Genomic DNA, 27,840 nt, shown 5'->3' on the forward strand with positions numbered 1-27,840 from the left:
CTATATGTGCTGAGTTTCCTCCAACCTAGCATGCTGGGGATTGGGGGAGGCAGTCTAGTGGGATAAAGGTTGCCCTGGGAAAATTAGGTAGGGATTGGGCTTCTCCCAAGATGGATAGGCAGCAGATGGTTGAAACTACAAAAATGATGAAGAATGTGCAAGGGGAAGAAGGAGAAGAATTAGAAGGGGAAGGAAGAGAAAAAAAGAGAGACAGTAAAGGAAGAAGAAAGGTTCTAGAAGTAAAGGGAATGGGGGGGAGAGGGTGGGGAGTGGAGGGGGAGAGAGGAGATTAGAAACTGCTGTGAACTTGGCCTCTCAGTCCAGTTGGTGGGTTAGAATGCCTTACTGTGATTGCTGTGTGATTCTGAGCAATCTCAAGAATCCTGTTCTCTGGCTCCCTAAACTGTGTGGAAAATTTAAGGAGAGAACTATGTAAAGGCAGGATACCAAAGGCTGCCCATTTGAAAAATTTAAGATAATTGCCCTTAGTAAGGTCTGAGCTGGGGCCAGAATTGACAGAACAGAAAATTTATTTCAGAGCAAAAGACATGAGCCAATGTACTTGAGCCATGGGATTACTGGTCCTACTGTATACCCAACCATCCAAAAGCAGCCAGCCTGATAACTCAGTGGAATGGTCCATTGAAAACTCAGTTACCACTCTGGTTGGGTAGGTAACAGTTCCTTGGCAGGTTGTGTGCTCTTCTACAGATTTGTTTGACTCCAACCAGGAACCAATATCCAGTGCTGCTCCTCCATAGCCCAAAAACAGGGGCCCTGAAAACCAAGGAGTGGAAGTGGGCGTGGCACATCGCACTATTATAGCTAAATCACTCTGATGGCCTTTATTTCCTCTCCTGTAACTTTGAAATCTAGTATGGGTCTCAGTAGCCCTGAGAGAAAGGTTTCCTTCATCAAGTGATACAACAGTGTTGGAAGCTGAGATTGCTACTTGGCCATTTAGCGTTCCTCTTGCTTCTGGAAAACAGGCAAAAATAAGGGTTCCATGTTAACTGAAGTGGTTGATCCTTATTATCAATGGAAAATAAAGTTATGCGATGGAGACAAGGAAGATTTTATGGGGACCTCAGCGCATGTGATGTCTCCTAGTTTTTCCTTATCCGGTGCTAAAGATAAGAAAACTGCAGCAACCCTTTACAAGCAAGTTTACTAAGGGCTTATTTACCTTGGGAATAAAATGGGGGTTATCTACTGGGCAAAGAATCCTGACCAGCTGAGGTACTGGTTGATAACAATGGGAGCATGAAACATGTAGAAGAGAAAGGAAATTAAAAAATAGTGCTATAACCTTGTGACCCATTCAGAGATAAGGACTGTTGTAGCTACTCATATTATCCTCCCTGTTTCATGCATATACTTGTTGTACATTTTAACTAACCGTTCCTTTCCATATTTTATTTAGTGTGAGTGAAGTCTGCAAAGTAGTGCCTAGCTTAAAGACTCCAGAGAAAATTGTGAAAGATGTAGAGGAGGAACTGACTTGACTCAAAGAACTTGGATTTGGGCCTACAGGTAGTATCAGTCGAGACTATCTTTTGGGATGCCTCATACGAGGAACTTTCTCAGTGGCAGTGTTCTGTGTTCCAGAGTTGCTAAATCTGTTGCTGTTTAATTTTAAATATGGACAAAGCATAAGTATGTTAATGTTTCAGAGCCAAGTCCTTCAGTAGCTGTTTGTCATGTTTTTGGACTGCCCAGAATCTCTCGAGAGCTTGTTTGAAGGTTCTAACAAGGGAGAGCAGCTAGTCATACACCTGTGACTGAAGAACGATTCCCCCTCTCTTGGCGAAGGTAGTCCTCTTTGACCGAAGAGCACTCGGCTTGGGTAGGGACGCATATGGAGTGATGAGGAGGGGAATACTTCTCTCACCAGCCAGATCAGCTGAATCAAAATGTCACAGTCAGATTGCCACATATCCTGCCCAGCATCTCTTGAAACCCTTCTTATGTCTGGAGAAATATTCAGCCTTGTGAGTCCTGCCTCCCACATGTAGAAGTCATAACACCTCTTTTCCCATAAGTGGAATCCATTTGATAGGAGATGACTGCCTGGGTTTTTGGCTGTTGATATAAGCAGTGCTACAAGGTCATTTTGGGGGCATAAAAGTTGCGAGAGTGCTAATGGCAACCATGCGTGCTGTCAAGTTGTGTTTCTGGCCGATCTGTGAATGACAGCATCTCCAGACGGCAGGAGACTTTACTGGTGAGAGGGATGATGACAAAACCAGTGGTTTTTGTGGTGAGGTTTGAGCATTGTTCCAGAAGCTTACCCTTGAGCTCATTTTTCTGTCCTCGACCCCACCCCCAGTTTTATTGAGATATAATTAACATATGAGTTTAGAGTGTACAACATGATTTGATACATGTAATATACTGTGAAATAATTACCACACTAAGTTGAATTACATCTGTCACCCCACATATTTACATTTTTATAAGAAATTTTAAGATCTATTCTCATAACACCTTTCAAATATACAGTACAGTATTGTAAATTATAATCATCATGCTGCAAGTTACATCCCCAGAACTTATCTATAACGAGGAATTTTTACCTTTTGACCACCTTTACCCATTTCCCTACCCCCTGCTCTGGTTACCATCAATCTGCTCTGTTTATGAGTTTGACTTTCTAAAATTCCATAAGTATGGAATCATATGTATGAATATGATAAGACAATATTCATTTTTCTCTGACTTATTTCACTTACCACAATGCCCTCAAGTTCTGTCCATCCATGTTGTCACAAATGACAGTATTTCCTTCTTTTTATTGCTAAATAATATTCCACTGTGTGTGTGTGTGTGTGTATCCCATATTTTCTTTATCTATTCATCTGTTGATGGACACTTAGGTTGTTTCCTTGTCTTGACTATTGTAAATAATGCTGCAGTAAACATGGTAGTACAAGTATTTCTTTGAGAGAGTGATTTCGTTTCCTTCAGATTTATACCCAGAAGTGGGATTGCTGGACAATATGGTAGCTCTGTTTTTAACTTTTTGAGGACTCTTCATACTGTTTTCCATAGTGGTTGTACAAATTTGCAACAGGGCACAAAGAATCCTTTTCCTTCATATTGTCACTGACATTTGTTATCTCTTGTCTTTTTGATAGCAGTCATTCTAACAGGTGTGAGGTGATAGGTCACTGTGGTTTTAATTTGAATTTCCTTGATAATTAGTGATATTGAGCACCTCTTTTTGTACCTGTTAGTCACTTGTATATCTTTTTTGGAAAAATGTCTGCTTGGCTCCTTTGCCTACTTTTTAATCAGATTTTGTTTTGTTTTGTTATTGAGTTGTATGAGTTCCTTTTATATCTTGGATATTAACCTTTTATCAGATATGTGGTTTGCAACTATTTCCTCCCATTCTGTAGGTTGACTTTTCATTTTATTGGCCATTTTCTTTGCCAGGCAGAAGCTTTTTAGTTTGATGTACTCACACTTGCTTATTTTTGCTTTTGTTGCTTGTGATTAAGGTGTTGTATCCAAAAAATCATTGCTAAGACTTACGCCAAAGAGTTTTCCATCTATGTTTTCTCTAGGAGTTTTATGGTTTTAGGTCTTATATTTAAGCCTGTGATCTGTTTCAAGTTGATTTTGTTAATTCTCTCATAGTCTAGCTTCATTATTTTGCATGTGAATATCCAATTTTCCCATACCATCTCTATTTTAAATAGCCTTTAAACAATCCTTAACATTTATATTAAAAATAATTTTTATCATCTTTTGATAAGATGGCTTTTGTTGCATGTGATCAAGAACTCTGTCTGATGTGCCATCCATTGCCCACCTCCTACCTTAGAAAAGTAAGTTATTTACAAAATTAGTAGTTTATGAAACTATTTTATTTAGGGGATTAGGGAGATTCTTGGCTTTTGGGAATTGTAGAAAACTACAAATGGTAGTTTTTAAACATTATCATGACACCTGTTTTTATAGATGGGAAAACTGAGGCTCACAAAGGTCAGGTAACTTAGTCAAGATATCATAGTCTGTGGCAGAGCTGAGGCTTGCCAACAATGTTGGGCTGCTCCATGGTGTAATAATTTAACTATCTGGAAGAGATGGGAGGAGAAATCGTCAAAGTTCATTGTTGTCAGAATGTATCAATATTCACTTGAAAGATTTGTCTGTTCTCAGTACACTTGCTGCTGTGATGAATAAGCTACTTGCCATCACAGGAAAATTAATTGATAGAGGACCCCAGCAATATGAGTCAGAGATCTCTTCTAAGCATTTCACATAATACATGAGTAGAGTCTTTCTAAGACTGGAAGGAGGGGTTCTGGGAATCCTGAGTCTTCTTTTTGTAATGCATTCCCCTTGGCTGTGTAAGTCCAGGCACACGGCTCCTCATCTCAAGGCCCCCAGGGATTTGTTGGTTCTCCTGAGCTCCAGGTCTTTGCTTTCCCTGCTCTTTGCTCCCTGGTGGACTAAAGCTTTTCCTTAAACTACCTTGTGATCCTTTCCATTACTTCTCCTCTTCCCCACAGGATGGAATATTCTAGAAGAATGTTCTTTGTACCTATTGCTTAGATCTTATAATTTTTTTGTGGCTGGGAAAAAAGTTTCTGGATATTTCTGAAATAATGTCATACTTAACTTCATTATTTCTAGTTACAGTCCCTTTCCCCAGACTAAATAATTGCTCTTCTTTGTAGTATTTGTACCTTTCAAATAGTTGCAGACTTTTTTTAGTCTTGAAATTGTAAATATTTATTCCCATTAACCTTTTAATTTGCATCACACTTAGTGATTCTCAGTTCAGCTTTCTTCTCTTTCCTAAGACTTTTTCAGGTTGAATAAAGGGCTCCAAATCAGACATGCTGTTCCAAGTTCAGTTCCGTTGTAGTTGGGAGGAAGGGACATGGAATTTCCTCTTTCCGTAAGGCGCTGTCTTCATATTTACCCTAATACGGGTCTCCTTTGTGGGGGCAGCGTAGCTTTCATATACCATCACAAAATGTGCCTCTTCTGTAAGGGTTTTTCTTCACTGTATTTTTAACCATCATGAGTTTATTTATTACTGTGTTGTCTTTACTGGTATTAGCAACAGCTCTTAATTTAGCACCATCTGCAAACTTCATTTAAGTACCATTTGCTGTCTCTGCAAGATCATTAATAAAGATGTCAACCATAGCAGCTTGGAAAGTTGCTACCACACTTCTTCATCTTCAGGAAAAAGTGAAGATGTAGAGAAAGTTTTCCTTGACATAAAATAACTGAGATCTTCCTTCTTGTTTGTTTGACTTTCAAGGCCCTACCAAGTGTCTGCTAAGAGGCAGCCTGTGCCTTTAGCAGAGCCTTGGCTGCACGCTGCTTCTTGTCATGTTTTCATGTGTTAAAATGAGTTTTCTTAAAAAAAAATCACCAGTTTGTGTTAAATTGACAGGAAAAATGTCAAATATTTCTAAAAAAAAAATTTGAAATGTTGATATTTGAGAAGTCGGATAGGCAAAGAACTGGGAAATAAGAGATTTGATTCTTGAAAAACTGATTTTAAGAGAGAGAGTTTTCTTCTCTCAAGGGGGGTGGGAATGGGTAGAAAGCTGCCGCAGGAATGCAAGGAGCCCGTTTACCTGCCCTGGTTGTGAACTGGGTGAAACTTACATTTTTTCCCACTCTCTTCGTATGCTCAGGTCTCCCTATGCTATTCTATATCCATCTGGTGACCTACGTTTTGGTAATAATAAACGCTCTCCGAGCTTTATGACAGCCTCCAGATTCTTTATTTCAAACCCCAGGCAAACTTTGTAGTTACAGCAGTTAAATAAGTAACCTTTTCCTCTTTCCCATTTTCCTTGTGCTGTTCACCCATTTTTGTCCTCAAGGAACTCAGACACAGACACATCACTCAGGTGCAGGTTATCTGACCTTTCCAACTCTCTGAAATCTGACCAATCATGAGGAACCAAGCACAGCGGAAAAATCTCTGTGAATTTAAAATAGTTCATACATAGACCTACACATAACCACAAACGAATGCATGTAAAATCTGGTGAGGCTGAATAAGGTCTGTAGTCTAGTGAGCAGTTTTCTGCCATTGTCAATTTGCTGGTTTTGAAGTTGTACTAGAGTTTGTAAGATCTTACCACTGGTAGAAACTGCATGAAGGGTACATGGGACTCACTGTACTATTTTTGCAACTTTATGTATATCTATAATTATTGCAAAATATAAAGGAGTATTAAATTAAAAAAATAGTTCATATGCTGAAGTAAGCTGGTTCGATTTTACATGGGATTCCAGAAGTTGGTGGCAGAATCATTTTTATAGGTGATTATTTGTGGCTTGTTTGCTCTATTTTACCCTCCTTTCTCATTTTAAGCCAGTAGAAACTTTACAGGGTGGAAAGCAGTCCTGCTTAAAGGCTAAAGCATTTTCTGTCATTTATAATGTTAGTCTAGACTTCAGGCTTTCACAATATTTCCCTGATCATTACTGAGGGAGAAAAGAAAGTTTTACATCAAACTGAGAAGGTCAAAACAGATCCACAGATTGGGAGGGTGGTGAGGAAGATGGTGGAGTAGGAGGACCTGAGTTCATCTCACCCTATGGATACTCTGAGATAACAGCCGCCTCTGTACAACTAACTCTGCAGATGACCCAAAGTTGGGAAGACCAGACATTCCACAGTCGATGTAGAGAGTAGGCCACATTGAAAGAATAGGATGGACAGACATATGGTTGGGAACCAAACTCCTGGCCAGACTAACCATGGAGGAGCAAGAGGAGCAGACCCCACGCCAGGCACCCCGGGCACTGGGGACCCACACTGAGAAGACTAGTCTACAGCATTAAGTTTTGAAAACCAGTGGGCTTAATTTCACGAGCTTTAAACATCAGCAGGCTTAGTTCCAGGAGAACCAGAGGGCAATTGAGTCACCACCCTTAAAGAGCCAGTATAATAAATAAGGGGAAGGGCAGGGATCTTCAGGAGACTTCTCCAATAAAAAAAGTACTGACAGGTGCCATTTCTCTTCCTCTCACCCTGGCTAGATAGCCAGATGTTTGTGGGGACCAGTGTAAACATCCTTTGCTTATCTTGTTAGTACTGTGTGCCCCTGTGGACCTACCCCACCCAACCTGCCACTTCTCTCCAAAGCAGCTGCTGCCCTACTACATTATGCAAGTAACCCAAGTAGGGACAGATGCCACTCCAAAGTGACTCCTGCCCTGGGGAGACGGGAGATAACCCCACATACCAGCGTGCCTGCAGTTCCAGCAACAAGTCTTTCAATTGACCACATGGGAGAAAGCCCTGCTGTTTGGTGTACCTGCAGCCCTAGCAGAGAGACTAAGTGCAGACATCTAGTCTGACTGCTAGCCCTGCCCATCTACAAGCCCGCAGTGGCCTCGGACAGTGCAGGGACCGAACCCTGCCCAGCGCACCAATAACGGAAAAGCAGATCATTGCAGTGAATGGGATTGAAAGCAAATGCAGCTCAGCCATAACAGTAGGACATACACAGCCCACAGAGGAGACACCCTTGGAGTGCCTGGTTCTTTTGACCAGGAGACATTGTGTTACAGGGCATCGCAGGGCCCCTTTTATACAAGGCCACTATTTGCAAGTCCAGGAGACATAGCTGATTTTCCTAATACATGGAGACAAACACAGAGAGTTAGACAAAATGAGGCTGAGGAATATGTTTCAAATGAAAGAACAGGACAATGTAACAGCAAAAGGGCTAAACGAAGATAAACAATATGCTTGATAAAGAATTTAGAGTAGTTGTCACAAAGTTACTTACTGGATTTGAGAAAAGAATGAAGGATCTGAGTGAGAACTTTAACAAAGAGTTAGAAAATATAAAAAAGAACCAGAGATGAAGAACTCAATAACTGAAAGAAAAAACTACACTAGAGGGAATCAACAGCATATTAGAAGAAGCAGAACGGATCAGTGACCTGAAGATAGGGTAAAGGAAAGCAACCAAGGCGAACAGCAAAAAGAAAAAAAAAATTGTATCCTGCAACTTTAATGAGTTCATTTATCATCTCTAGTAGTTTTGAGGTGGTCTTTAGGGTTTTCCATATGCAGTATCATGTCATCTGCACATGATGGCAATTTTACTTCTACCGTACCAATTTGGATGCATTTTGTTTCTTTTTCTTAGCTGATTGCTACATGTAAAAGAACGAAACTGAATCACTTTCTTACACCATACACAAAAGCTAACTCAAAGTGGATTAAATACCTAAATGTGAGACATGGAAGTATAATATTCCCAGAAGAAAACATAGGCAGTAATCACTTTGATTTTGGCCATAGCATCATTTTTCTAGATATGTCTCCCAGGCAAGGGAAACAAAAGCAAAAATAAACTATTGGGACTACACCAAAATAAAAAGCCTTTTGCACAGTAAAGGAAACCATCAACCAAACTAAAAGGCAACCTACTGAATGAGAGAAGATATTTGCATATGATATATCCAGTAAGGGGTTAATATCCAAAATATATAAAGAACTCCTACAACTCAACATCAAAAAAAAACTAAGCAATCAGATTTAAAAATGGGCTGAGGACCTGAATAGAGATTTTTTCCAAAGAAGACATACACGTGACCAACAGATGCATGGAAAAGATGCTCAACGTCACTAATCATCAGGGAAATGCAAGTCGGAACCATAAACAGATTATCACCTTACATCTGTCAGAATGTCTAGAATCAAAAAGACAAGAAATAACAAATGTTGGCAAGGATGTGGTGAAAAGGGAAACCTTGTATAGCCACTGTGGAAAACACTATGGAGGCTCCTCAAAAAATTAAAAATAGAACTACCATATGATCCAGTAATTCAACAACCGGTATTCACCCAAATTAAATGAAAATACTAACTGAAAAAGACATGTACTTTTTTATGTTTATTGCAGCATTATTTTTAATAGCCAATATATGAAAGCAACCCAAGTGTCTGTCAATAGATGAATGAATAAGGAAGATGTAATACACACACACACACACTCTTCAATATTACTCAGCCTTAAAAAAGAATGAGATCTTGCCATTCGCAAAAACATGGGTGGACCTAGAGTGTATATGCTAAGTGAAATAAGTCAGAAAAAGACCAATACCATTTGATTTCACTTATATGTGGAATCTAAAAAATAAACAAACAACCTAAAACCAGACTCTTAAACACAGAGAACAAATGTGGCTGCCAGAAGGGAGGAGGGTGAGGGAATTGTGAAATAGATAAAGGGGATTAAGAGGTACAAACTTCCAGTTATAAAATAAATAACTCACGGAAATGAAAAATACCGCATGGGGAATATAGTCAATAATATTGTAAAAACATTGTTTGGTGACAGATGGTGACTGCACTATGGTGGTGAGCATTGAGTAATGTATAGAATCATTGAATCATTATGTTGTACAGCTGAAACTAATATAACATTGTATGTTAATTATACTGCCAAAAAAAAAAGAAAAAGAAAAAGAAAACCCAGATCCAGAGGCCCCGCCTACAGGGTTCTGGGACCTATTCCCTGACAGCGCTAGAATTGGGATGGGAACTGATGGCAGAAAGATTCCAGAGGTAAGACCTGTGTCATGCACTTGTGGTCTCAGAAATGTTCCTGTCCCCTGTGCAGAGTTCAGCACTTGAAGGAACGCATACCTAATGCTCATTGATGGCTGATGACCATGGGGGCTTGGTCGAAGTGCTAGACACAGCCCCAGGAGAAGAGTCCAGTAATACCTAAGAGTGAATTTTTTCCCTACCAGACTGCATGGGGTTGGAGCCAGATTTAAATAGATTTAAAGAAAATAAAGGAATATGGTTACTTTTTCCCACCTAAGTTTCTGATCTGAGATTTATCCTTCCTATATTTTGATTATCTAATTGCTCACTTAACAGTAAAACAAATGGCTGGCTGGTTTACTGATGGTCACAGTCTCCATTACTGACCTAAAGGCAAAACAAGAACAACAACAACAAACCCTTCGATTTTTGAGAAACAGTTAATAAAGTTTTTCTGAATAGCTATTATATTCTAGTTCCCTGCAAATACCTTGCAAAGTGGGGCTACCCAACAAGCCTACACCAGCCAATTACATGAGAGAGAAATAAACTTCTTATTGAAGCCATACTTTTTGGTGTTTTTTGCTACAGAAACTTAGCATTTAACATATATAGCAGATACCAATATTTGCTATATCTTTGTCAAGAACGTAAACAATAAAACAGAATGAAACAGTAACGTTAATTTCCTCTGTTTAGGAAGTAGAGACTGAATTATCAAAACTTTGAAAGATTTAAGTTTTTGGCAATACCATATACATAAACATTAGCTTTGTCCTTGAATTTTGCATTTAATATGTGACAAGTAGCTTCACCTCCCTTCCCTCCATATCATCAAATATTCTTTGGAAACATTCTGATACAACATCTGGATATACATAATTTATTAATGAGTCTCCATGTTTTTGGGTATTTAAATCATTTCCAGATTTTTGTGTTATTTGTAGGGTTGCCATAAATATTTTGGTACATAAATCTTTTGCTTTATCTTTTAAAATTTCATAAGGATGGAGTCTTAGAAGTAGAATATGTTACATTACCTTTCCTTTCTTTTCCTACCCTGGACCACCCAAGACTTACTTTCTAACAGCCCCAATACCAAAACTTCTCCCCATCTACCCCAAATAGAATATATTTTACAACCGACTCTTACCCAAATTTGCCTCTAGAATCAAATCTGTTCTCTATAATATGGACTGTAGGACCCTCCCCAATTAGCCCAAGATTTACCTTTCACAACCTTATCTTTTATTATACCTGTAGATGAACATTCGATTCCAGTTTAAATACTCTTTCTACCTTAACATTTCCTACCTTTATACCTTTTTACCTGAATGGAATACCCTTTTATCTTCTTTCCAAATAATCATACACTACCCATTCTTCAAGATACCACTTAATACCCACCTCTTCTATTCCGACTTCCTGGAGCTTCAGTGAACATGGATATCTCCTACCATGAATTATTGAAGCATTTGTTTTTACTATATAGTAAAGGTATATCTGGCATATACCTCACATGACACCTCTAAAATAGCCCTAAATGACTGCCCTTGTATGGTTCTTGAACGTTGATACATACATATATATGTATAAAGGATATGTTTGGAGGTACTTACTTTCCCACAGCCCTATAAAGGTCAGCTGTAGATTCCAAGCGTCCACAAACCACCAGCCAAACCGATTAACAACAGATAAACTTCTGAACCAAAGGCAAACAATGCAGATGGACCGTAATGGTAAGGAGGATGCTGCCCAACAGAAAAGAGACACAATGCTGGTCGTGACAAAGTGATGAACTCCACAGTTAAGAGCAAGGCTGTGTCGGCCCTGTTCAGATATGCAGGCAGAGAACTCAAAGACAGAAGACAGAAGAGAACTCAAAGTAAAGAATCAAGAAAGGCAGAGATTAGAGAACTAATCATCAGGAGAGGAAGAGATGAAGTGTCTGCCTCAATTCCTAATCCCGTTCTACCTTCCGATTCTAGTTGCCCTGAGACGCATCTCTCTTACCTTTTCTTCTCTGAGATAGCCTTATAATAAATGACCATTTTTCTTGAGTTATCTTGAATGGGTTTTTATTTTATGTGACTTAAAGAAACTTGAATAGGACAAGTATAATTGGGGTCCAAGTTCTTTAATAGTAGGAAGACTCTCTCATACTTTGTTGCCTCTCCTGTAGCACTGCCCTATAAATTAGTTTGAGCAATTTCTTAAAATTATGTTTGTCTCTTTATAATCTCTTACTTCCATCACAAATGATATCCTCCCCAAGAATGTACTGTATCATCTAGCTTTTCTTACAACTTCAGCATTTATATGGGTCTGATTGGATTAGAGTCCCAGTTCTATCATTTACTAGCTGTGAAATCTCACTATAAAGTGAGAGGATTATGCCAGAAGACTACCAGAAAGCCGTTTATACCACTGGGATTAGAAACCATGATTAACCACCAGGGGAAGAATTTGAGTTAGTGGCCTAACAATTACATCCATAATTTTCCCACTGAGCAAGAGCCATGCATAGAATAAAAATATAGAGCATATGAAAATATACTCTGTTTAGGGTGGGAAGATGTAGCACTCTACTCAGACACAGTTTGCATTTCTATAAAATATCATTTAAAGGAAAACAAAATTGAAGGTAATTGAGATAAAGCTACCAGATGAAATAAAATAAAATCTAAGACATATAATGAGATCTTTAAGGTAATGCATCACCCAGTTTGTTGTTAATGTTCACATTTAACAGATATGTTCATTTGGGGAGCGTGCTAACAAGAGCTCATACAGAGTTCTTCCTACATGCTCATCATTGTACTTCCTTAATACATGTATTATATAAATCAACCCTCAAGCAATCCTATGATGTGAATTCTGTAATATTGCCCATTTTATAGAAGAGAAAAATTGAGGTTTAGGCACTAAAATTATTTGAACACAAATAATCTGACTTATATTCATGCCAAAATACATCACTTCATTCATAACTTCCTTTTGACATGAAAGAATGAAGAAGAACAATAAAATCTTATATATATAATGATGTTTCTTGCTCACATCTGCTAGTGTGGGACCTCGAGAGCCTTGTAAAGTTCAACCTAGTTATTTCTAGCAGTGTCCTGAGGGTGTTCATATGTGTTAATGACCAAATCTGATTGGCCACCACGGAGTGCAGCAATTACTTGGGGTCAGATAATTGAAAGGACTCACAGGACTCTAACAAGGTATACTCATGAAAGATTTATTACAAGCAAAGGATACATAGCACCAGGAGCAAGGAAGCACAAAGCAACATTACAGAGATCTGGAACACCTGGGCACAGCTTCCAGAGTCCTCTCTGAGTTGCTCAGAATATGCTCCATCTGGAAATCACGATCCACCAACATGAGAACAAGATATCTGTGTCAGGGAGGATGCGGCACAAGTCCGCGTGGAGGTTTTTATACCGCACTGATCTCACAGACTCAGTCCGAACGACCAGGTAAACCAGGTAGGGACCGTCATCTATACATTTTCAATAAACAATGCGGACTCACTGACAACGGGTGCCTCCAGGGGAATTTTGGGCTTTAAACAGCATCTTACAAATCATTAGCTAATACATTTCATTCCCACTTTGGCCAAAGGTTTATACCATGACTCTAGGAATCCCTAGAGATACTTGGAGACGAGCTATAATATAATCCTATTTCTACATATGTGGATTTGTCATTGAAGAAATTCTTTCTTGCTCTAGCCCAGCACGGTCCAATAAACTTTTTGTAAAAATGGAAATGTTCTTTATCTGCGATGTACAATATGATGGCAACTAGCTGTAGCAACTGGTGGGTAATGCATACTTGAAATGTAGGTGGTGTGACTGAGGAAGTGAATTTTAAATTGTAAAGAACCACATGAGGACATTGGTGATCATGTTAACGCAGCTACAGCCTCCCCTGTGCTGGACTTGGCTGTGTCTTTTGGGCCCATTGTACCCACTGGCACCACTGAGGCTTCCATGCGGTACTGGCTTTCCTTCTGGGGAGTGCCGCTTCTGGTAGGCACGGCCGCCGCTTCTGCTGGCTATGGCTCTGTCTGCTGGGGCGCTGCTATGCCCTCTGCGGGGTATGGTGGTGGATGTTCTGAAGCACCGGAGGTCAGTGGTAGGCCCCGTGGATTCCCTATCCAACAGCTATGCCCTACCCCCGCTAGCTTGCTGGCAGAAGCTGCCTCCCACCGTAGGAATTGAAAATCCTAGATTCTCATTTTTCTACCCCCCTTTGCATGGGACCGAACCCTGGTGAATGCAACCTGAAAGAATGTCTGCTTTTGTTGCCAAGAAAAGTTTCCTCTGTAACAAACAGAGGTGCAACTCCCTTCAAGTGGACTTTGGGACCATGCCAATCCCCACAGTACCGCAAGGGGCAAATCTGAGGACTGAGTCCATGCTCTGTGGATGGCAGGGTACAAGGAGCTTGGCTCCGATGGCAGTGTGGCATGACTGAACCAATCGCGGTAGGAGCTACTTCCTGTTTTCTCATAATGCTTAATGCTACATCCGTGTTTCAAATCTCACAGGGGTTTTACTTAAAGCTCCTGCTCTCCAAAGACATGACTGCATGGTGGGCTGGGGTAGAAAACAGTTTTAATTGGTGATACTGTATTTTACTCAGAATTACTCCTACTGAGGCCTTGTTACTTAAAAACACTACCACAAGCAACTTTAAAAGCAGATGGGAGGTAAGAAAATGGAGACCCTGTCAGGCGGTGGGGCAGCACAGGACGGTCATTGGAGAGAGGTAGAGTCATTGCAGCAGCATGTTCAAATGCTGATGGAAAACCCAAACAAACATGACACCCAAAACAACAAATGCAAAACACAACAGAAGGAAAGAGAAGTGAAAGGAAAATGGAAGGACTCTACGGAAGGCCCAAGAGTTGTCAGAAAGAGGAACCCATCTCTGTTGTTGCTGTTCATGTTTACCCTTCTCTTTCTTGCATCTTTAACTGCTTCCTGTCTTGTCTAAAGGTAGTACTTCCCCTCATCTGCTTATGAGAAATAAAATATTCTAGAGTGGAAGCACTTTCGGGACCACTCTCTGCTCTCATTGTCCTTCCTCCAAGAGGCAATCACATTCTGAATTTTTTATTTTTTCCGTGTGAGTCATTACTCTTTAGCACACATTTATGTATAAATAAAATGTAGTATTGCTTCCTATCATACCCTACATCTCTTTCTGCAATTTGCTGTTTTGTTTGCTCAGCATTGCTATTAACCTTTATCTACCTTAAAACATAAAAGTTTTACCTGATTACTTTAAGAATTATACAAAAATCCATTGATTACATATACCATTTGCTTATTTTCCTATTGTTAAAAAACTACTTATTGTTCTTTAAAATTAACTCTAAATTTGAAGTGTTATACAGAGTTTCAAAGAGTTGAATTGTTCTACAAGTCTTGTTAAATGACTCACCACCCCTAATCCAGAATACCCTGAATATCCACTTTAAACTTTTGCAGCTGACTTGTTTGGTATTTATCTCCAAAACTCTAAATTTTGTAGCACTATTTATTTTTATAATTTAGGCTTTATCTATTATCTTTTGATTTTCTACTAATGGGAGACAAAGTTTTAAGTCCCTGATCTACAAACACCTATCTCTACCACATACTGCAATAACTTCCCTCGATCTGTTCAATATAGTTCTATCATAATTTCGATTAGATCAATATATAATGTTTATTAATGACTCTGAGACCTCTGAGTTGGAATTATGTAGTTATCAATGATTAATTTTTTTTCCTGTGCAACTTTGTTTCCTATGGAGTTAATATTAGTTGTTCTGTTTAGTTTTCCACGTGCTTATAATTAAAGTACACCCAAAACCTCTCCTGTTACATAAATACTCTGTGAATCCATATAAACACAGTTGGTATTCTCTCAGTTTCATCTTAAAGCAGTTTCTATCAAAACCCTGTGATCTGCTCCAATGGAGAGTGATTGCCCTCTGTGCTGAATGACTTGCAGTCTTGGTATTTTGCTTTATCATAATCTGAGTTCCAAGAAATGGAAGCTAATTCCTGGCTTCAGGATCCCATGTCTTTTTCTTTGATTTTCTTTCTTATTTAGATGAAGCCCAGTGTCAGTTAGTGTCCTGAGTAAGTTTCATGGAAGATCAGATTTTTTTTGAGAACTTATTCATACCTCACATTTGATAATTTCTCTGGGAATGGAATTCTAGGTGAAAAATAATTTTCCTTCAGTATTTTATCAACATTGAGCAATTGCCATCTAGTCCTCAGTCTGTTTACCACAGTCTGATGCCATTTTGATTCTTGAATTTTTATGTAAGTCAGAGGTTAGCAAATTGAGCACATAGCCTATTTTTGTTAATAAAGTTTTATTAGAACACAGCCATGCTCACTCATTTACATATTGTTTATGTCTGCTTTCACACTATAACAGCAAATTTGGGTAGTTTGGCACTTACTTTATGGCCCTCAAGTTCTAAAACATTTATGATCTGGTTCTCTCCAGAAAAGTTTGCCAATCCTGGGTCTAAGTCCTGTGTTTGTTTCTTCTTTAAAATTTTGTACGATTTTTGGGGCGCCTGGGTGGCGCAGTCGTTAAGAGTCTGCCTTCGGCTCAGGGCGTGATCCCAGCATTCCGGGATCGAGCCCCACATCAGGCTCCTCTGCTATGAGCCTGCTTCTTCCTCTCCCACTCCCCCTGCTTGTGTTCCTTCTCTCGCTGGCTGTCTCTGTCAAATAAATAAATAAAATCTTTAAAAAAAAATGTTTAAAAAAATTTTTGTACGATTTTTGTCCCCAGTGTTTTAAATGTCTTAGTTTATGTTCATTCATTGTACTGAGCACAGTGTCCTACATTTCTGATATAGCATCTTGAATTATTCCCACTAAAATTTCTTCATTTATAATTCCTTGTTTTTTTGTTTTGTTTTTAATTTTTGGAGATTCCATCATTTGAACCATTCTCTATCCTTTCCCTCCCTTTTTGTTTAAAACCTCTGAGTTTTTTACTCTAATTTTTGGGATACTATTTTCTAAGGTTTCTATCAAGGTCTTTAGTTCTGTTATCATGCTTTAATTTTAAAAAAAAAAAAGCTTTCTGTTCTCACTTCAGTATATTCTCCTTATTTTCCAAAGATAGTTATTATTGGTTTTCTTTTTGACATTTTCCTCTTTCCTTCATAACCTGTCTTCTGTGTTTTTTTTTTTTTCTTTTCGTTTATTTTGGGCTGTGATTTCCATGTTTGTTGCCTTCCTCAAATGTTGATGATCCTTGGCTCATATTTAAGGTAGAAAATTAAATAGTTTAAAGCTTAAGCCCTTGTGTGGGCTTACCATTGTGGATTCTCTATAAAGTGACCTAACAGGGACATTTCCTGGAGAAACCCCTGAGATCAGTGTCTCTGAGGCCTTTTCACTTGGGCTGGTGAGGTTTTCTATGAAAGGCTCATCCAGGGTCTGGCCCAGGGAGTTTAAACCCAGAGTTAAATGGGAGGAGAGGTCTAATATATTAATTTTTCTCACACCCTCATATGAAGAACTGTCTCCCAGCCATTAGCTGTATCTGGTGTTCCAGTCTAAAGACCATCTGTTCTATACCTCTTTTTTCTTTCTTTTAAGATTTTATTTATTTGACAGAGAGAGACAGCAAGAGAGGGAACACAAGCAAGGGGAGTGGGAGAGGGAGAAGCAGGCTCCTCACTGAGCAGGGAGCCCGATGCAGGGCTCGATCCCAGGACCCCAGGATCATAACCTGAGCTGAAGGCAGATGCTTAATAGCTGAGCCACCCAGGCGCCCCTATACCTCATCTTCTGCCTGTGGAGGGAAGGGCAATTGCCCAGTTGCACAAAGGGGAATGGGTTCTGGGAGGGTGGATCTATCCTGGACTGATGGATAACAACTCAGTTCCAACATTCCTTCTGCTGTCCCGGACATCGTGACTCTTCTAAGGTCTTGCTTATATTGCAGGAGCTAGAAGCCAAGGAACTGCACTTCCAGAATAATCTTCTGGCCAGGTTCTGGATTCGAGTCTGCCAATGAGATACAAGCCTACAATACTGGAAGGCATAAGAAAGGTTTTATTGCTTTCTGGCTACTGAAGGCAATTTATGGACTTCAGCAAAGATGAGATTTTTCAGCAACTGAGGAGCATTTCTTTGCAAATTACTTGCTATGAAGCTTCAGATAGTTGAGATGTCTTTGGCAGTTTCCTTAAGTTCCTGCAATGCTTGATTCTCTGAAAACTGCCAGTAAATCTAAGAAGTAGCCATGGCTTTCTCTGACCTGTGCCTCTCTAGTTCTTCCAACTGGTTTAGAAGCATCTCATTCTCTGTATTGAATCCCCTCCTGACAGGTACAGAGTCTAAGTTCTCCTCGAATGGGCTTTCAACTACTCCTGTGTTTAGCTTCGTCTTTACCCCAATTCTAGAGGTAACTTGGTAAATTGGGTCACTTCTCAGCTTTCCCCCACTGCAGACTTTCTCAGATTTGATAAATCAATCACCACTTGCTCACATGCTTTGCAGAGGCAAAAAATTTTGATGCCAAGGATTCCTCTGCATCTCTTTTTGTTCTTGGGGGTTTATGCCTTTTATAACAATTTTCTTTTCTGTCTGTCATTCTGTAGCGAGGTTTTGGAAGGAAGCAGAGTTCAATCCTGCATTCAGTCCACCACTGTTGTAATATCAACTCTTCCATTCACTCTTCAACTGCTCCAAGTTGGACACTGGCCTCCTCTTCAGCCTTATTTTGTACCATTTTTTCCTTTATTCCAGCTACACTGATGTTGGTGACCTTGAACCCACCAAGGTCTTCCCTGATTCAAGATCGTTTTCATATACAGTTGCTTTAGACTGGTCCCTCTTCCTGTCCTCTACAAGCCTAAACATGCACCCGCTCTTCACCTCTCTCAGAGAGGCCTTCCTTGACTGCCTTCACATATAAATTAGGTTATCTCCTTTTTTTCTGTGATAGAACAAAATTCTTTTCTTTTATTGCACTTCTATTTAAAGTCATATTTGTTTAATTAAAGTCCATCTCTCCTACAAGAGTATAAATTTTATACCTACTATACATAATAGGCTCTCCACCAATAACTGAATAAAGAAAAATGATTTGTAAGAAAACTTACAGAAAAAGAACATTATGTATTGCCTGGTCTGGCTGCTGGGATAGCAACAATCTTGTTCAAATAGAAGGGACACTACAAAAGTTTGATTTTTTAAAAGACTCAACCTCAAAATATAATTTTTCCTATCCTGTTTTAATTCCACCAACTATCATCAAGGAAAAAAGAGAACAGGACCAATTTATAGGATATGAGGCTTAGTATCCCCATAAGCCTTTTTCTTCTTCTTCTTTTTTAAACCAAAGAAACCCATTCATTTTCTCTTTCATCCCCTTAGGCTTAAGCCTGTTGAAAAAACTTCCTTAATAATGTTGAAATAAAAAAAAAAAAGAAAAAGGAAAAGTGATGAGAAAATTAATATAATGAAATAATCAATGCAAATGACATTCTATTGTCCAGGAAAAACCCTCAATCAACTCTCTTAGAATTACTGAATCTGATGGGTAATTGTGGCTTAATTTCTAATTGTAAGATCAAGGCACGCTATCAGAAGTACTGCCAACATTAAATAGACATTTTATGGTGCTCATTTTAAGGTGGAACTTTAAAGAAATCGAAAACCATTAATCAAACACATAAATCATCCACACCAAGTATTAACTGAAAATCCCTAAATCTGGTAAAACTAAAGTTTATATCCAGCATCAAAGAACATGCATCAGTGCTTTATTCTCAAGTCTTCAAAAGCAGGAAAAGCTTGGGAAAAAAAATTTTATAATTTCCAACTATCTTTATAAGATGACTAGCTTGAAGGTTGTCCACACAGCTAAAGAATCAGTTTGTATAGGGAGGAGGAAAAGAAACTTATAGTATTTGTTCTATGAAACTATAGAACATTACATCCATTGTTTAAATTCCCCTATGTTGTTTGGAAAAAACAATCTAATAATATTTACATACACACATAGTAGGTTACAGTTTATGTTTTCCCATATATCATTCGACAAAAAATTTTATTTTTATGATGATTTCTTAACCTCATTAGATCTTATAAAATGATATGAATGGGTTAAACAATCATTAAGGTTCTTTCCAGCTTTGATTCTATTATGTTTTCATAGTGGCTCTGCCTGATGGCAAACACAGCTCAGTAAATTCCTCTCCTCTGTGTGTTTCTGTTTGTCTCCGTCACTTTGGTGTTCTCCCAGTAGACGCATGGAGGGGCATGCTGATTAAATTAGTCAAATTAACTCTTTGCCTGACTCCATCCTCATTAGGCTAATGAGCAGACTCGGGAGTACATCTGTATGTCTCAGTCGTCTTAGGTCAGAAGTACTGTCACTAGGAGCACCAATGAAAAGTTGTAATTGTGACACTCTTTAGGAGGGTTTTTTTTTTTGGCTGGCAGCTCATTTTCCATCCTATCTCGAGAGGGAGCATGTGGCTCCGCTGAATAGAAGCTGTAATGTGCTGGGCAATCTCATTTTCTCTGCTGGATCATTGTAAAAGAAGGTATAATTTTGTTTTCTCCCCCAGGAAAGAGTTTCGCGGGTAGGCAAGTGTGAGAGATGTTGAACAAGAATTAATCAAAGGGGAAATCCTATTATAACCATAAGGTGCTGTGAAGTGATAGATCTTAATGATGGAGTAGCCATGCGAAAAACTGCTCTCCAGATCTGTTTTGATTAAGTGTGTGTTTGTATGTAGGGGATGAGAGAAGGTGACTTGGAGATAGATTTGGGGAAAAGACAGATGAAGAAGGGAGAGGTAACAACCAGCTTCGAAAGTTGAGTGCCCTCTGATTCTAAAAGCCATACTTTTGTCTAAATTACACAAGAGCTTGGGTTTCCCCCGCTATCTGAAAACAGAGCCTTTCTATGAAAACTTTCATAAACCAAAATGGTATAAAGAAGCAATTACCATTAACTTATATGGAAAAAATTTTTGAGCATTTCCAGACCCAAAAAATAACCTCTCTTAGCCTCTTCAGATACCTTAGGATGCATCTTACTAGCAGATGCGCAGAATAAATCAAGATAAAGCACAGGTGCTCACAGAGCTCAAGCCCAGGCAAGGGGCGTGGTGGTGCCCCCTTGCTGCTCCGGGGCGCGCTGCCTCCATAGCTGCTTGCTGCGAAACAAATGCTAAATGCTATTTTTGCTTTTTGCCTTCTTTCATACTAGTGAAAATCCCATTGGATTTCTTTCGGTGAGTGAAAACAGGTACAAAAGTAGGTCTTTTGTAAAAGTGTAGTGGCGTGAAGTAAACTTTTGAGAAGAGGATACCTGTATTTGTTTGACATTTCATAGGCGCATTAAGCACGAATCCTACATTTTTACCCTGACCAAATGGTTTTCTGTACTTGGATACATTTATAAAACTTAAAACACTGAGGGCTGATAGCAAAGTGGCCTGCACCTGGTAGGTGCCAAATACATGTTCTTGGGAGTAGAAACTGTGCATAGATACAAACAGCAGACGTCTAATATTCTGGAAATTATGAGAAAACTCTGAAAAATTAGACAATTTTTTTTGAATTATGGTTTTTAGGGCACAACCCCCCCCTTCTTTTAGTTCAAACCTTCACCCTTCCTTGTCGTGTGGCGTTCCCCTGGACAGCTCGGAGCCCCGATCACTAGACCCCGGAGCTAGGTCTATGGCTCTCGGCCGCTGAGGGAGTTGTCCGTTGGGCACTGTAGCTGATCCAGGGAGTGCCCGGCATTCTTCCTACATCAACAGAGTCGAAGTTTCTACACCTACTGACTTCTTATTTGCCTCCATCTTGCCAAAATGCTTAGCCATCATGGAACGTCTAGATCTATCTTGTAGGTATCAGGCATACTATAGGGGAAACTTCCATGGGGAAAAACAAATGTTTTTGGTAATGGAACACTTTTTTTGGTCACCACACAGCTTCAGATTTCACTAGATTTATGTCCTGGCTCTACCTCCTACCACTTGTCCGTTCTTACCGTCTCCCTATCTATAAATTGGGATAATTAAACCCCCTACATCATAAGGTTATTGTGAAGGTTAAATGAAATAATCCATACAAGCTGCTTTACACTCTGCCTAGCATGCAGTAAGCACATGATAAATGTTAGCTGCAATGACAAATGTAATCCACTGGTGCTGGGGCTCTTCCTTGAATCTCCAAGTATGACAGTGATTAACAGCAAAACTTTTTTATTTGATGAAATAAAATCCCCTTGGCCAAGAGGAGGTCCCATAGCTGCTGTGGGCCTGTAGAACTAGAATAGCTCCTTGAGGATGGATTACTACGTTGTCACTCTTGCAAAATGAGAAGGATGCTTTTCTCTATTTTTCTCCTTTTGAGGAAGGGCTGTGCCAACAAAGTGACTATGCCCTACAGTACAATTTGAGTTTGGTAATGTAGCTCTTTTAGTGAACACTAGCCCATGCCTACCTTGTGGACACAGAGGAGTGAACTTTTAAAGTGGTACTGAAAGTTTCGTAGGAGGTTATTGGTTATGGTGAGCATTCCAGACCAAATCATGTTCAAAAGCCCAGAAGTTGAAGAGCATAGAACAAGCTCAGGGAAATGTGAGGAAGAATGGTTGGTGGTATATTACGTGGGGCAACAGTGAGTACAGCTGAGGACTTGGAAAGAGTACCCTCCAATTGTTTCTATGAAACAAACATTTACTATATCAGAGCAAAGATACAGAATGACCTTAAAGAGGTAGAATACCTCCCAGGCTAATTCTGAAGAGAAAATATTCATATGACAAAAGGAAAAGAATGTCTTAATCTGAAAACCAATTGGCCAACAATAGGGCAGGTCAAAAGGGGCAAGGAAGACTTTCCAACTCTAGCTTTGTCTAAAAGACTGGGTTTCCTGAACCATGAGCCCAAGAACCTGGCCTGTGAGGCACAAATGTCCCATAGAACTCTGGTGACTTGACTACCATTCAGTTTAGGCAGTAAGCTTCTGATTCCAGATCTATCAAGCAACCTTCTGATGAGCATTGTGCTGTCCAGATCTACCCATGAAGAGTTATAATTTTGATTATAAGTGAATAAGTTGACATTTTATATTTATAATGTCAGACTTCTGAGTTGAGTTGCTATGAGTCATGTGCCTGAGCCCAATCACCTCTGAATATACTGACCCTGAATTTCCAACCTCCATATCCATGACCCAGACCCCTGATAACCATACCGATGTTCTCCCTCTCTATGGGAACCTGTCTGAGGACAGTTGGTTTTTCCCAGGAAGTATTCCTTAGTCTTTTTTGAACTGCAGTAGACACAAGACACATGACCATAAAGGGAAGTCAAGGCTTTTATCAATGCAGGTAGTGTAAATATTATTGTTACCATCACCACTGAAATTCTTGCAGAGATTTAAAACTTGCCTCTGAATTTGAACTTCTTTCCAAAGTTTCCCAAATACTAAAAATGAAAGTCTGTACAAAGGAACTTTTCCACTTATAGCAACACAAGGACAAAAGACAAATCCCCTTTGCAAAAACCATCTCATGTACTTTTTTTTTTTTTTTTAAAGATTTATTTGACAGAGAGAGACAGCGAGAGAGGGAACACAAGCAAGGGGAGTATGAGAGGGAGAAGCAGGCTTCCCGCCGAGCAGGGAGCCCAATGTGGGGCTCGGTCCCAGGACCCTCGGATCATGACCTGAGCCGAAGGCAGACGCTTAACGACTGAGTCACCCAGGCACCCCTCATGTACTATTTTTGAAATTGGAGTGTGTTAAGATGAAGTTTGAAAAACAACATAACTAATATCAATGCTGTCAACTGCTAGGAAAGCAAAGCCTTGAGTAGATGCAAGAACAGTCTCTGGCACCTGTGATCAATAAACACTATCAATCTCTTACATTTGTAAGTGCTTTTAATCTTTCCTAAGGTTCTTTTACTTATATCATTCAATAGTCCTAACAAGGTGGAAGATAAGGGACTATTATTATTTCTATATGAGAGTTGAGGGAACTAAAAGGGAATTTATAGGGCTTCCCTATACAGGACATCAAATGGCTGGTTAGTGGAAGAGTAGAGAAGGGGGTAAGGCCTCACCTCTATTCCCTGTGTGTTTCTCCCCAGAGCACCATGCTGTTTGCATGTTCACTTTGGCTGTTGACAATAATCATGGCTGTGGAATTGATGGCAGAACAGTCTCCACGGATAGCAACAATGAGTAGATTTTGCCATAATTTGTTTACTTCATGTCTGTAGAGTGTGGTATAGCCTAGGAAACCTTCAGCTCTAATAATCATTCAGATTAGTTTGAGGGAACAGTTCTCAATTAACATGATCACTATGACCCTTAATTATGTGTTGTTTTCCCACAAATTGTCATGGATCAACTCTGTATAATCAATTCCATATTTCCACATCTTTTCAAGATGTTTAGCCAGGGATGGAAGTCTAGTTTGTTGTCATGGAGAAGTTTGATTCTCACAGAGGCATCAAATCTGTAATTCTGGTCTTTTCATTACAGTCTCAGATAAAAAAATATCACCTTATCCTTTCCAACACAACTCTCAAAATGGCTATGTATTCTTTTATAAACCCTTTATACTTTGTTGCAGTTTCCTTTGGAGACTTCTGTTTTTCACTGATTCCACTCTAGTCGGTTGAAAATGCTAAAACATTTTTCTTTTTCATCAGATCTGTTCTCTTCAAATCCCTCTGCTGCCTTTCCAAACCACATTTAAACTTTGTGGGATTTTTTTTTTAAGATTACTATCAAACTGAATTTTTAAACTAAAAGAAATAATGACTATAATACAACTCCTCAATTTTCAGCAATAAATAATTCTGGCAAGAGAAGGAAAAGAAAAACTACTGAATGCATTTCCATACTATGTTGGGAAGGATAACTACAGGAAATTATTGGATTCTCTTCTGTAAATGTCTTAGTATAGAGCCTGGCATTTTGCTAAGTTTTATTTTTCCCCAAAGCGTGTGAATTATCTAGCCAAAAATTTCTCTAAAGGTAAATGTGAACTAAATGGGGAAGGGGAGGTGGGGAGGTGGGGGGGGGAAGGAGGAAGTGGCGCTCGCACAAGGACATGTTATGCAATCATCTGACACGATACCGCCTAGTAGAGGAGCAGGCAGGATTTTTTTTTTTACATCCACAGAAGCAGGAAGTTGTGAAACTTTCCGGCTGCTTTAGAATAGCATGTGATGGATCTGGCTCCTGCCGTTTCTGCATTTGTCCCAAGGAATAGGAACTGTATATAAGGAGCAACCACAGAACAGTTCACTAGAGACTTGTAATCAAGTTTAAAAAAAATTGAATTTTCATTCTTCTTCCATTTTGTAAATGCATTGCTTACTGAACAAAATGGTCAAGGCACTCCACACGCATTATAAATATTTGCACAGGCAGTCATAAAGGATATTGCCTCTGGAGACAAATGCTTGCCTCAGGTCAAGACCTGTTGATCACGGGTACTCGGAGCTAGGTTACTGGAAGTCTGGGGCAGGTGGGGTATGATCTAGTAAACATCAGTCTATTCTGAACTAACAGCAATATGTAACTGATATCTGAATACCCAGGATAAAAATAATATTTAAATTGTATCAGTCTTCCTTTAGTAGGAACTGAATGCAATCAGCTTTAAGTCTTCAGAATTACTTTATGGAAAGTGACATAAATCAGAAGAAATGAAGATAAAGTACAATTTTGACCAGAATGCATTACAATTAGCATGAACCGTATTGATTGGTCTCAAACCAAGCACCATTTACCAACGCAATCCAGGTGCATCTGCTTTTCTGAAACTGCTTATTTCGGTGGAAGTTTATGAGTTTTCTATGCTGTGTCTTTTTTCATTCATGTTAGTAAACAGAAATAAGAAGGTTTTCTCTTACAAATTCAGACCAGAAGATCAATGGAATGCCAGTAATATGTTTTTCATGATTAATAGAGGTTAATAAAATGAAGGTAATAAAATTGCTAATAAATGCAGAAGGTAGAATTGTGACAAGTATTTTTCAGAGGGTTTAAAAAATTACTCTTTTTGGGGCGCCTGGGGGGCTCAGTTAGTTAAGCATCTGCCTTCGGCTCAGGTTATGATCCTAGCCAGGGTCCTGGGATCGAGCCCCATATGGGTCTCCTTGCTCAGCAGGGAGCCTGCTTCTCCCGCTCCCTCTGCCTGATGCTCCCCCTGCTTGTCCTCTCTCTGTCAAATAAATAAATAAAATCTTTAAAAAAAATTACTCTTTTTATTAAAAAGAGGGACGTTGGAGGACAGCCCTAAAGTTGGGATCTACAATGGCAGAATTTTCTTTGGCAGTCTCCACTTGTTGGTTTATTGAACCCTGTATTCGTAACATCTTGGAGGAGGGTGCTCAGTTTTCTCAGATTTTCTGCTGTTGCAAAATGACAAGGCTCTAAATTACTTGATTTCAATTGATACGATTTTCTCTGGAAAGCTGCAGCAGGCAGCAGGCATTTATGCATTTACGATTTCACTGCCCGTGCCCTATACCTTCCAACTGGAACCGGTAAAAACAAACATTTCCCATGTGCCAACCTTCACAATGATGGTAATCAGTAGTATTAACTACTGTCACCTCTGCAGATGTGTGCATATGCATACATACAGGTCTCTCTCTGTATATTGTTGGAAAAAATTTAATTACAAAATGGTTGGAACTTTGATTTTAAGATAGAATGCAAAGAAATACATTTTTAGCTTTAGACCTACTGTCGAGATAATTTGAGGCCTAGGTATTACAAGCCTTTCACTAATATACTTATTTGCAGAAAAATTCTTCTCTGAATATTTAACAGACTGGGAATTCGGGGACAGTGAATGAGTCCTATACCTTTCCATTTGCCACAGTATCTCGTTAGTGTTTTAACCTTCTTACCTGGTAATCTGTTGGCTTCTTGCTTCACAGAAAGTATTTAAGGTAGATTACCACTGAAGACACATATAGAGCAGAATTGCTAAAAATGAAAGGAAAAAAATTAAAATTTGATAGGCAGGAGGAGAATTACATCCCAATCCTGGCTAATATTGAATCCTGCAATTTTTAGCTCTAAGCTTCCTGAGACAAGAAATAAAACATGATGGATAAATATTTTTCATAACTGAATGCAAGTAAGTAAATCACTTTGACAAGACCAACAAAGTTTTACTGATAAAAAAATCTGAAATTGATTCATCACATGGATTTGTGTAGGGAGAATATTAAGCTGCATAAAGTCTATCTCGAAGAGGAATTGTTTTTAAAGCAGAGAGTTTCTTGGTATGATTACTTCATATATTAATACTTGAAAAAAAATACACGTGCTTGTCTATTATTAAAATGTAACTCAGCAGCCATCATGAACCAAAAACGGCACCTGGAAAGGCTGTCACAACCAAATGTGAGATGTCTTCCCAGAGAGTTACATAAACCAAGAAGAGCTGGAAAGACTTCAGCATAATACCAACAACAGCAAAAATAAACTCGAGCAAAAGGGCACCAACCAAAAGCCTCACCTGGGCAAGCAGCCAAGGGAAGTTACTCAGACTGGGCAGAGCCTTTCCTGAGAGACTGCTGCTTCCGATGGGAAAACTTTCCCCTCAACGCTGAAGATTTTCTGGCCATTTTATCTAAGAATTCTGCCCTGAACAATAGTCGTTAGGCTCCACATTGCTTACCTCACCCTATCCAGACACCAGGTAAAACAGCTTTTACCTTAATTCCTTGGCCCATGCAGCGGCCTCTGTTAAAAACCTCCATCTTCCTCAGCCCCACGCTGGGCCAAAACCTACTTCCCGGGTAGCCTCTGCTTGGACGCCACGTACCTCACGAAGTTTTCCCTAACCGCCCTAATCCAAGTCAGGTGGCCCCAGCTCAGTGATTCTTATCCCTGGCTAGATATTAGAATCACCTGGTATGCATTGGGAACTCGCCAAGGCCCCATCTCCACTTTCAGAGATTAAAACTAGAAGGTTCCTTTTGAATGGGCTGGGTGGGGCGTAGGCATGTAGTTTTTAAAGTTCCTCAGGTGATGACAATGAGCAGGAAATAGTATGAACCTCTGTTCCTTATGATCTATCAGCTCTCTGGACGTCCCCATCATGACTCTTACCAATTCAATTTACTCCAATATTAATTTACTGAGCATTTACTATGTGTAAGGGATAATTTAGTAAATAACTAGTGAGTAAAACAGGATCTCTATTTTTTTTAAAGATTTTTATTTATTTATT

The 27,840-nt window shown here is 39.3% G+C and overlaps 1 long non-coding RNA gene across 1 annotated transcript; it reads right to left on the bottom strand.

The window, feature by feature from the left end:
• On the bottom strand, positions 1 to 27,441 carry LOC148109358 (uncharacterized). Its single transcript, XR_015725862.1, has 3 exons — positions 27,323 to 27,441; positions 26,507 to 26,585; positions 1 to 978 (listed from the first exon to the last, which is right to left on the bottom strand). It is a non-coding gene; the product is annotated as an uncharacterized LOC148109358 (long non-coding RNA).
• Between the last annotated feature and the right edge of the window lie 399 nt (positions 27,442 to 27,840).

The sequence above is a fragment of the Ursus americanus genome, chromosome 10 (assembly GCF_024610735.1).
Source record: "Ursus americanus isolate L20-20 chromosome 10, mUrsAme1.1.p, whole genome shotgun sequence".
In the NCBI taxonomy this organism is placed as follows: Eukaryota; Metazoa; Chordata; class Mammalia; order Carnivora; family Ursidae; genus Ursus; species Ursus americanus.